Raw genomic sequence first — 11,944 nt, 5'->3', positions numbered from 1 at the left:
TTTGTATACAAGGTTACTCCTACACCTTTTTTTCCTAGCTCTATCTCTACTTTCGATAGTCTTTAACCATTAACTTCTTTGTGCTATAGCATGATTGTTATCTCGTTTCTCTCTTACTTTCAAAATTCATACAAACCTAGAAGCTCTGACTAACTTAGGTATCACTAATCAAGATAGAAGCTCCTGACTAACTTTCGATAGTCCACGTAGGTATCACTAATCAAGATAGAAGCTCCTGACTAACTTCAACCTATAAACCAACGGTTAGGACTTAGGAGTGAAAATATTAGATAAATAAAGGAAGCATTTGAAAACATTAAACTCTTTTGAGGCGAAGGCGATTTATTAGTATCCTATGATCCTTGTTGCTATTTACAATAATAGATAGATAATACATATGAAGGCCATGTTTCGGAGTGCTTATGTTAAAAATAAGTGTTTATTGAATAGGTGCTTAAAAACAAGTGTTTATTCGAATAAGCATTTATTTGTATTTGATACCCAATTTTTTTAAGTGCTTAATGCATATTGGGCGTTTGGCAGTCATTTTCTCCAATAAAAATACTTTTACAGTACTTTTATAAAAGCACTTTTATAGAAGTACTTTTATAAAATTCAACTAGGAATAATTTTATAAGTGGTATTTTAAAATTCAACTAGGGACAATTTTGGAAGAAAAAAATTGAAGAAGTGCTTATTGTATAAGTACTTAAAAAAAGCTGAAATTTTGGGTTTAATAAGCCCTTATTTTTAAAAGGGAAAATTTCCGATAGGTACCCTGTACTTTAGGTACCCTTATTTTTAAAATTCAACTAGGGACAATTTAGTACCCGAACTTTAAAATGCAACAATCTAGTACCCGAGCTTTTGAAATGCGACAATCTACTACCTACTTTTAACCAGCCTTTAAGTGTCATGGGAAAAGACACAAATGCCCTTCAAGTGTCATCTAATTTTCTTTATCAACCATCTATAATCTCCAAACCTGCAATTCTGCAACAACTATAGAGAGGAAGGTTGAACACCTACAGACAGTTGAACCACCGACCCAGAAACCAGTGGCCAGAATGGCTTTGGTTCTGGGTCGTTTTTTAAAACATTGAAATTTTATATTATAGTTCCTCTCTTATCCTATTCACATGACATGGTTTGACAAAAGAAGCAAAGGAAAAGCCAAACTATCTCTTCCGCTGAGTCAAGTTCAGACCGTCAGACACTTGCATAGAAGGGATGTGAAGACCGACGACTACACCCATGACCAGAAATTGTCGTTTAAGCTGACCAAAAACTCTGTTTCTGTTCCTAATGGGTTTCAGTGCCCCTGGAACTTTGATACTCCACGATTGTGTCCAAGTTGTCCTGATTTATAGAGTAAGCATCCATTAACTCAGCAACATTCTGAACTGCTTCAGCCTTAGAGAGTGTCTAAAGAGGCTCAGTTAATCGTTTCAGAAGAAGAGTGAAGTAATCAACTCACAAGGTTTCCCAGTCAGAATTGTATTCACGAAATGCAAGAAGATGAGTATGCACATTTTCCAAAAGCCTCAATATGCGCTCCCCCTGTTCAAGGGTCTCTTTTCTCCCATGCAGCGCAAAGCAGCTAGTTTGGGAGAGTTGCCACTGTTGATAGCTTCTGATTTGAACATTTATTATATCGCCATTTGCAATAGACTCCGCTACACGTGCAAGCAAGTTCATTCTGTTGATCCCATTATCATCCTTACCAGCAAAGCTAGGTATATAATTGATGTAATTTTCCTGAATAATAAGAGGGACTAGATCAGGGTCGCTCATGCTTAAGTCAATTCTTTCATCCATTCTCAACTTCCCCCATTAAAGCCAAATAGCTTATCAACGAAAGTAAAGGGTGAAATGCCTTCATCCTTTAAGCCATTAAGAAGACCGTTTCTTATGTCATCGTATTTTCTAATAGACATTGAGAGGCTCATATACTGCTGATTTAGTGTCGTTGGCATATCTCTATTAACTCTCTCTCTCTCTCTCTGTGCAAGTTCTTCAAATACAATCTCATTAACTTGAAGTCCTTCGTTTGCAGCAAAAAAAAAAAAAGCCTCTTTGCCATCTGTTGTTTTGTCTATTTTTGGAAAGTAAGAACCAAACAATACTACAATAGTTGACAAGGTTTTTCAGCTTTTGACTATAGCAATCATTACAGATACAGAAGATAGGTATCTTGGAAATTTTGATTGTTGAGAGCTTGGACTCTATTTCATTTTCTTAAGAAAGAAGATGATGAACAATATGTTGTATTTCCAAGGGTAATTTTGACATTTTCAAAAGTCTTAAATCACACATGAGGTCATGTAACATACATAACTGATGGTCCATTAACGGTAGGCACTAGATTGTCGCATTTTAAAGTTTGGGTATTAAATTGGCACTCAACCTAAAGTACAGGGTACCTATTGGGAATTTTCCCTTTTTAAAATAAGCACTTGTTTCGGGCTTAGTTCCCAAACACCAATAAGTGCTTAATGATGTGGTCCTAACCCAAATAAGCACTTATTTCAAATAAACACTTATTTTTAAACATTCCCAAACATGGCCTAAGAAGGATGCCCCAAGGCCCAGAAGGCAATTAGTTTAATATTTTTTGTCTTGTTCGGAATAATCCCTATATTTTTCCTTGTGAAAAATAATCACAAAGATTTTAACCACAAATATCAAGCATGAAGCAGTAATAAAATAAATAACCAAAAACAGATCAAGCAACAGTAGTAGACACTAGGTTTTTGCATGGAAAACCCCTCAATGTGAGGGTAAAAACCACGAGACCGAAATCCAAATCATCCACTATTAGCAATAGTAATGGGGTACAATGTTTTTCTATCTAGTTACAACTAGATGATGAACATCAAGAAAGCTATTGGATATCAATAACATAAAACATCATTAAGATGAATAACAAACATGAAATCCCTCACCAAAGGTGAAATCACAGCAATAGAAGCAAGAGAAGATACGGAAAACGGATTTGTCTTTTTCATTTCAACCCTTGTAACTCTTCTTCTTCTTCTTCTCAAAAACCTTATTCTCTAAACCCCTTTTCTATTCTCTAATATTTTTTAGAGAGCTGTTGAAATTGAGAGAGTAAAGAGTAGGAGTGAGCTCTCTCCAATCCGTTGGTTAGCCAAGGACGTATAATACAAAAAATTTATTTACTTTCCATTCCTTTTTTTTGTCTTTTTTTTCTTTTCTTTTATCTACCTTTATTAGTGAATCCCACCTCATAAGGAGGGAACCCCAACATGTCTCAAATGTAAGTTGACACAGGAGCCCAACTTATACAAAACATAGCCTTATCACTTTCAACTTCAAACAATGTGCATGCACTTTAATTCTTCATGAGAAGAGGGTAAGAATGTTCTACCGGGAATTCTATCAAGCAATTGGTAAGCTATGATGGTCAGAGAGAAGAGAAGTCGTTGATTTAGGGGGGAGCGGTGGTTTGCGTTACCAATGAAATGTGAGAAATGTGTATAAATGCATTGTGAGAAGTTGTCATAACCTTTACAGATGAACTACAACGAATTATCTAACATGAAGCTAGAACGAAGGAATGTGCGGGAAAATAAGCTCAATTTTATTTATTTATTATTTTTTTTTGTGTGGCTTTTTGCTCGATTAAGAAAAATTGTTCATTGATTACGTCTTGATTCTTGAGAGGGGTTCCATTCCGATGGACATGACCGTGTGAGTTTTCTTTGGGTCAAGGCATGTGATCTTTATATGCGAATCTACTTGTACCGACCAATAAGATGAGCTCGTATAAAAAAGTTATTCCACATCAGATTAAGGTTGCATTTGGGACTGTACGGATCGAATTTAAATTAAATCAGGCAATATCCGAATTTGAATTTGATATCCAATAGATATTGAAAAATAATATTCAAATTCGATTAAATATTTGAATAATTGATTTGATTAATTAATTATTTTAAGCAATTAATAAATATATTAAATAAATATTTTATTTATATAGAGTATATAAATATATAAATTATTTATATAATTTACTTATTATATATATATATAAATTATACAAAACATTTAAGTATTTCATATATTAGATATAAGAATTAAATAATTGGTTGAATTTGGATATTTATCGAATCGAATAAGGTCATATCCGAATTCAATTCGATTATATCAAATCTCAAATTCAAAATTGGATTTTTGAATACTGTTGACACCCCTATTGGGGAGAATTTCTAATAAGCATTTTTGTGGCTTATTGCGCCTTAGAAGTTAAAAACACCCTAAAAATCACAAAATAATTATTTATTGAAAAAGTACCATAGCTTCTAGCTTGTTGCATTTTGGAGAAGCCCTTTTGTAAAGAGAAAAAAAGCCTATTTAGGAAGCGTCACAAAAAAACACTCTTAAGTGTTTTATTTAAAAGTCTGTTTAGGAAGGAAAGCATGGTTTTGAAAAATGTCTCACATGAAATTATCATTCTCTTGGACCATTATTTGCATGGTTATTTGCCTTAAGCCGCCCCACATCCAAGAAGTACAGTCCCACTCCCATCCACAATTACATCTACATGAGCACACAATATTGTTGAGAAAGAATCAAAGAATAGAGAAGGCTTGCAGTAGAGCCTTTTGCAAAGTACTCCAACCTAACAAATGTCCATCACAACCTTAATGTATACATTTAATTCTAAGTTAGATGCAGGCTGCTTACAGCTTTCGTTTTTTTCTTTTTGCTTACCATTGTATTTGACTCTAAGGCTCGGCTGAGTATACTTGATGACTTGGAATTCAATGAGTTGGTGTTTGATGTAACGTTTTCTGGTCACGTATCATTTTTTGGCTAAGTATCTCATCAGTTCGTCTGCTCCCAAGTGGCCTGTGACTCAGAGGCTGAAATGGAGCTCCCTAGCGTAGTGCAACCCGGCTGCTCCCTGCAGGAGGTGATCTGGTTACCAGCAGCAACGGGAACCGAAATGGCTACTTCCTGTTGGAGATGGATCTGCTCATCTCTATAGACAGTGGGAACTGAGGGACCTGCACGAACTGGATCAGAGAACCTGGGGGTGTTTACCTGGCAAGGTCACTTCGATGGCTAAGTCAGCACTTAGTAGCGAGCTGAAAATGATATAAGAGAATGAGAGAGCTAGAGAGCAGGGGTTACCCATCCTTCTTCGCCCTTGGGGGGTGAGGCCTTTATATACTAGAGTCCCTGCGGGTTTGGTGGAGCAGTTCCTGGATTCCCGCTGTGATGGGACATGTTTTCATGTTAGGTGGGGATAAAGCCACCAACCGGTAAGGTTGCCCATTTCCGCCTAAATCGGGGAGTAGGTGAGCTAATATAGCCGTTACAAGTCATAATCCCGTAAAATGTGGGATACGGTGGTGAGTTCCTCGGGGTTGTCATGCGGTGGTCGGTCTGACTAGGAAGCGAGCTGCATGATGGCGAACTGCCTAGTGGCGAGCTTCCTGTGAAGTGCTGCATTGTGGCGAGCTACCTGTAAGTGTTACATGGTGGTGAGCTGCCTGTGAGTGCACTTAGTTGACATGAGGTGTCAGGTGTCATAATGTCATTGGAGGGCCAAATCCGCCCTCATCAGTGTTCATATCAAAACTACAAATGATAACTATAGAAGTGCAAAACAAAAAAATAAAAAAGGAGTTCTATAGAAGTCACCAAGTTGCTTATGTCAATTAGCAGCTAAAGAAGGTTATTAAGTTTATATGATAAATATATATTCAAGATGGAAAGTGAAATAGAAAAAAAAACAAGGATGGAGTTTCTTTTTTATTTAATTAGAGAGAGAGAGAGAATAGAAAAAAATAAGAACCTCTTTATAATTCTGTTCTTTTTTTCCTCTTTCTTTCTTTCTTTTTCTCTCTTCAAAACCCCTTGATCTTTTAAATTTCAATAGTAAAACATTTAAACATAGTATAATTAATATATAGCATACATTAATAAAAAAGAAACATAGTATATTAACATATACATTAATAAGATACAACAATATAAATGATATTATAAAAGACGCCCGCCTTATCATTTATGTCGTCTAGGCGGGTGCCTAATTGCTAAAAGTCAAGGTGCAGAGCGCCCTTGGGCATCTTGACAACTATGTATAATTGTGAAAATTTACTATATACAATATGAACCACAATAGTTTCAATTTGAATCTTACATTTTGACCCTATTGTTAATAAATGCATTGTTGTTCAGATCTTACTTATATTTGTCTCTTTTACCCATATTTGTTCCTTCGTATCAAAACCTTAGATGTTTTTTTTTAATCAATTTTGTAAAGCAGTTGGTCAGTTCGATCTGTGAGCCCTATTTGCTCAGCAGGGCCATTGTAAGATCAAATTTCAAACAAAGATCAATCTTCATTAAATCCTACCATATCGACTATGCAAAGCTTTCTTTATGAAACTTATAAAGAACACAAGTCATTCATACAAACTAATTTAAAGTTTCCTTGTGGTAAGTCTCGTATTTAAGAGAGAGAAATCTGGGGTTAGTCTCACATATTGAAAAAGAAGGAAGAATATCAGAATAGATGGACTGTTATGAACAAATAATAAAGTTTGCCGACTTCGCTGTGTTGCAGAGGAAAATCCTAATTGCTAGTATTTGAACTTTATAAGAGACTCTAGCCAAAGGAATGAGAGGCGTTTTGACATTTATAGCTTTCGTTGAAACCTTACTTCCTAAACGCCTAGTCGCCTATTTTACTTGAAAGAATATTTTTTGGTTGAAACCTTAGGTTGTGTTTGGTTTAAAGGAAAAAATAGGGAAACCTTCACAATAGGAAAATTCCTTTTCCTACTTTTTCCTTCAAACCAAACACAACCTTAATGAAACCTGACCCAATGCTATGTCTCATTGTTGTTGAAAGAATACATACGTATTAGGATGATGGTAGATTCCAATCTGACGGACGAAAAAAAGTTATCTATCAATTAGGAAGAACCATTACTAGTTTTATGATTTCCGTTATTTGGTTAAAAGTTTTGTTGGTATTATGATATGATCCATAGGGTTGAATTATGATATCGGAAAAACAATTGACCAATAAATTAGAATCATAAACATGATAGCAAATAAGGTATTATTTATCAAAATTCATAAGCGGGTTTTGATTGGTCAAAACTCTTTTCATACCATAGTTGGAATGACCATATGTGCTCTCTCATGCAAGTTCACATCAGCACTCCACACAACCAAACGGGGACATTTGAGCTCCATCTTCAACCCATGTAGAGTTAACGGGATGGATGAAGGATGTTAACTCATCCCGTTGGCTTCCAAATTTTACCCAGAAAAAAGAACAGATTCTAATGGTTTTGCAGCTTTTATTCTTGAATATTTGGGGGGTAAATTTTTTAAACTACCATGGTTTAGCTAATTGATTAAGTGTACCTTACTGTTTGAAAATTGACTGATGCTACCCTTACTGTTTCTAACAATTAATTAATACTTCTTTTACGTTAGCGTCCCTTAATATTCTGTGAACAAAAAGACAAGAAAGACTATTTTACCCTTTATTCTTCTTCAACGAATCTGATCTCTAATGCTGGTGGATCAACTTCCAACTGCCATTAAATTTGGGCAGAACTGGCATTGGCATGGAGGCAGCAACGGTTTCCTTCCACTGATTATCTTTTTAGTGATTTCCTCTCTCTTTCTCTCATTTTCTCTTTTCTTCTCTTTCCCGCCTTCTACCGTTTCCACCACCTTTATTGGTGGTCTTCTCTTACCCTCAATCTCTGGGTCATTTTTCTCTCTTCCTTTTTAAAATTAATTCACAGGAAGCAAAATTAGTTATCGCTTCCCATGAGAAAAAAAAAAAATCATAGGACAACAAATGGTGTCCCAAATTTTTGGATGTAAATAGCGTTTAATAGTGTTCAAAAAATTTGGGACACGAAGGTTTTCCAAGCTCCAAAACACGTTGGAGCTAAAGCATCACCACAAACGTTACCGCATGTCTGCCTGCGATGCACATACGATGCAGTAAGCAAGAGGTACTGTTAACCACTGGCATACCAAAGCCCTCTATCCTCTATCTCTGCCCTGATAGATTTCTTTTTCTACCTTGAAGATGTTAAGAGATTGCGGGAAAATGAAAGATGGATTTGAGAGAATCACCACCTCTTTCTTCTTTTTACTGGTTTCCGCCCTCTGCTTTCGACACGACAAGCAACTTGACGGTGCTCATTGCTATCGATGTTGGGGTGTTCATTCCTGTTTAGCAACTCTAGATCGTCCTCTTCTGGACAGTGGATCCTCACCTGGGGAATAGGGACAAGACGAGTGATCTTCTACATCGGTGGTTCAATCAAAGCTCTCTGTGATCGGAGCTCATGGTCACCTCTCTTTCTCGCGACCTCTCTCTCTCTCTCCCCTCCTCTTCCACTTCCTTTGTTCCTCCACAATGGATTTGGTACTTCCCTCTCGCCACCTCTTATTTCCCTCTTTTGTCAGTTCCTCAGATGTTCCGTCCATTCCTCCGATGTGGAACGCTTTGAAAGGTTAGGGTTTCGCAAATACCGGTGCTGGTGCCAGAAGTTAATAACAAGGTTAAGTTGGGTATTTTTAGAAATTACCCGCTTTGGACCTACCGGTTCAGTCCCAAACCTGTGCACAACCTGATATGGGTTGGTCCAAGTCAATCCACCATTGATTGAACCAGTCTAGTTTGGTTTGACTGGACTGATCCGAATCCAAATGGTTCAACCACTCTTGATGTGATTAGCTCGAAGACAATCCAATTGCATAGTTCAAGTTGGTCTGGTCGGTTTAAACCTAAGTGGTTCGGTCAAACCCATTACCCAAACATAGTCAAATGGCTTCGCCACTTGTGTAAAAATAACATACATGTAATGTGATTTGAACTTTCACCACTTATGTAAATAACAACTACTATTATCCTTTTTTTTTAAAGGTAAGATAAATTTTAAAACTAACTCATAAAGTACAAAATAGAACCTGCCAATAAATGGACAGGCCTGAGGGACTCCCATTACAAGCACCAAATTGACTAAGTTCTCAATAGATGAGTTACATTTGAGTGTCTAAATTTAGGAGTGACTGAGATCCAACAGAGCAGTTTACCAATAGGCAACTGAACTATATCCTCGGCCCCTCTCACTTTTTGATTAAAAATTATATTGTTTCTCTCAGACCAAATGGCCTAAATCACAACTGTCGGAATAGTAGTCCAAACCAATTTCCCTCTTTTCTTCAAATTACTGATTTTCCAACAACATAGTAATTCCTTAACTAATTTAGGCATGACCCAACAAATCCCCACCACCTTCAAGAAGTGATGCCACACCCGAGTAGCAAAAGGGCAATGAATGCATATATGATCCGTAGTTTCCAGATGATCATCACAAAGGACACAGGACTTATTAAGAATCAGCAAACCTCTTCTCTCAAGATTGGTTCGGGACAAACATTTGTCCAATGCCATTGTCCAGACTAAAAAATTAACTTTAGAAGGGCAGGTTGGGCTCCAAATCTGTTTAGCAGGGAAATCTCCCACTGCCACTCTACTACCAAGTCTACTAGCCATTGATTTAACTAAGAAAACACCTTCTTTGGACCAAATTCACCGGTCATTCTGATTGTGGTTGATGATTTAAGCTTGTATAGTCCCCAACAGATTTGAAGCTTCTTGAATTTCCGAGTCAAAAAGACCTCTTCTGAATTGGGGAGCCCAAAACTGATTAAGTTTCAGCAACCGAGGCATCCTGGTTGGAGACACACTAGAAGATAAGAGGGAATTTTTCAGACAATGAATGATTCAAACACCAATGATCTTTCCAAAATTTGATTCTATCCCCTTTTCTGACTTTGAGGCTGATTCCCCCATCAAACAATAGAGCAACTTTCATGATACTTTTCCATAAGGAATAACCCCAATTAGGTGGGGGGGTTTTATTTTTCCAGTTACCCCACTCAACCCCAAATTTAGATGCAATTAGGCTTCTCCACCAAGCTTTCCTTTCAATGGTAAATCTCCATATCCATTTACACAGCATAGCTGAATTTGTCACCTTAATTCTTCTCAAACCAAGACCCCCTTGTTCCTTAGGAAGGCAGATTTGGTTCTAATTCACAAGGTGGATTTTCCTTTCTTCCTCCCAACCCCTCCACAAAATGTTTTTTCGGAGAGTCTATTTTCCTAGCCACTTTATTTGAGATAGGGAAAAGGGACAGAAAGTAGGTAGGGAGATTAAAGAGAGTACTTTTTAGAAGGGTCATTCTACCACCAAAATAGAGATGCTTAGCTTTCTAAGATGACAATTTCCTTTCCAATCTTTCAATTATTGGATCCCATATGGCAACAGAGGAACATTTAGCCCCCAATGGAAGGCCCAGGTACTTTACTAGAAGCTAATCCACCTGACTAGCCAAAACATTAGCACAATCTTCGAGTTGTCTTTCAAACTTGTGACAACTTCAGACCAATTAAGGATCCCAATCAGATTATCCAGCTGATCAAGAGAAGCATCTAAAAAGCATAAGGTATCATCCGCAAACTGAAGGATGTTCACTTTTTCACCCCTAGGGAAATTGCAAACCCTTCCCATAGACCAGATGTTGTTGCCTTTTGATTAAATAGAGTAAGAATCACTACAATACAAATAAAGAAAAGGGGAGAAAGGGTGTCTCTCTACCTTAACCCTCTAGAGCTCTCAAAGAAGCCTGCACATTGACCATTAATCGGAATAAAAAATTTGGGGGAAGAAACACAAACTTTCATCCAATTTCTCTACTTTTGCCCAAAATTCTTTCCAGAACTCTGTCTAAACAATTCCAATTAACATGATCATAGACTTTTTTAATATCCAGTTTATAAACCAAACTTGGACTCCCCTCTCTCATCCTTGAATCCAACAACTCATTTGCAATAAGAATTGAATCAATCATTTGCCTACCCAGCACAAAAGCACTTTGATTTTTCGAGATCACACTATCCAAAACCCCTTTCATCCTTTCAGCTAAGACCTTGGCCAAAATCTTGTAAAAGCTTATTTAGAAGGCTAATTGGTCTGAAATCTTTAACATGTACAGCCCTTTCAATCTTAGGAATGAGAGTGATAAAGACATTATTCAAGCTCTTTTGAAGAGAGGCATTAGAATGGAATGACCGAAAGGCATTTAGGATATCTTGCTTCACAAAATCCCATCACTTAATATAAAATAAGTTGGAAAAGCCATCCGGTCCAGGGGATTTCTCATTGTCCAAGTCGTTGATTGCCATCTTAATCTCCTCCTCAGAAAAAGGTTTTTCAAGAGAAATCCTTTGATCTTCACTTAGCCTTTTAAAAGGAAGGCCTATGGGGAAAGGTATGTATTTTCAATTCTCCTTATAGAAATTTTTGTAAAAAGAGGTAGCTATTACTTTGATTTCTGCATCCGTGGCACCCACCTTATCATCCCAAATAAGTTTGCTGATTGTGGATAAGATATTTTGTTTATTTATTTATTTATTTTATTTTTTTTGCATTTGTCAGCTTGTGAAAATAGTGAGTATTCTTATCTCCCGCTTTCAGCCATTTAGATTTTGCTCTCTGTCTCCATTTTAATTCTTCTTTGATTGCCAAATTGTATACTGCCTTTGCTTGAATTTTTTTAAGTTTAAGCTCTTCAGAAATTGGACCAACTTCCTCTGCTCTATCAATATTAGTAGTAAGACCTAGACAAGCCTTCTTCTCTGTTTCTGCATTCAGGTTATTTTCCACTTTCCAAACTTTCAGCTTCTCTTTAACTGTCCTTAGCCCGCTTTCCAAATAACAACTACTATTATCACCAAGCTATGACTAACTTATTTGTCAAATGGGAGTTAGTTTTTTGTTTTAAGTACATAAAGTATAAGATTAATGGGTTTGGGTAGGTTGGATTGGGTCAAGACGGGTTTGGGTTGAACCCAACCCATTTA

At 36.8% G+C, this 11,944-nt stretch overlaps 1 pseudogene; it reads right to left on the bottom strand.

Annotated features, from left to right (window-relative positions):
• Positions 1 to 1,246: 1,246 nt before the first annotated feature.
• Positions 1,247 to 3,271, bottom strand: LOC104594439 (replication factor C subunit 1 pseudogene; annotated as a pseudogene).
• Between the last annotated feature and the right edge of the window lie 8,673 nt (positions 3,272 to 11,944).

Source organism: Nelumbo nucifera, chromosome 1 (genome assembly GCF_055504915.1).
Source record: "Nelumbo nucifera cultivar China Antique chromosome 1, China Antique-T2T, whole genome shotgun sequence".
Lineage (NCBI taxonomy): Eukaryota > Viridiplantae > Streptophyta > Magnoliopsida > Proteales > Nelumbonaceae > Nelumbo > Nelumbo nucifera.
Note: the sequence above shows the minus strand (reverse complement) of the source record. Positions and strands in the feature narration are given on the sequence as shown.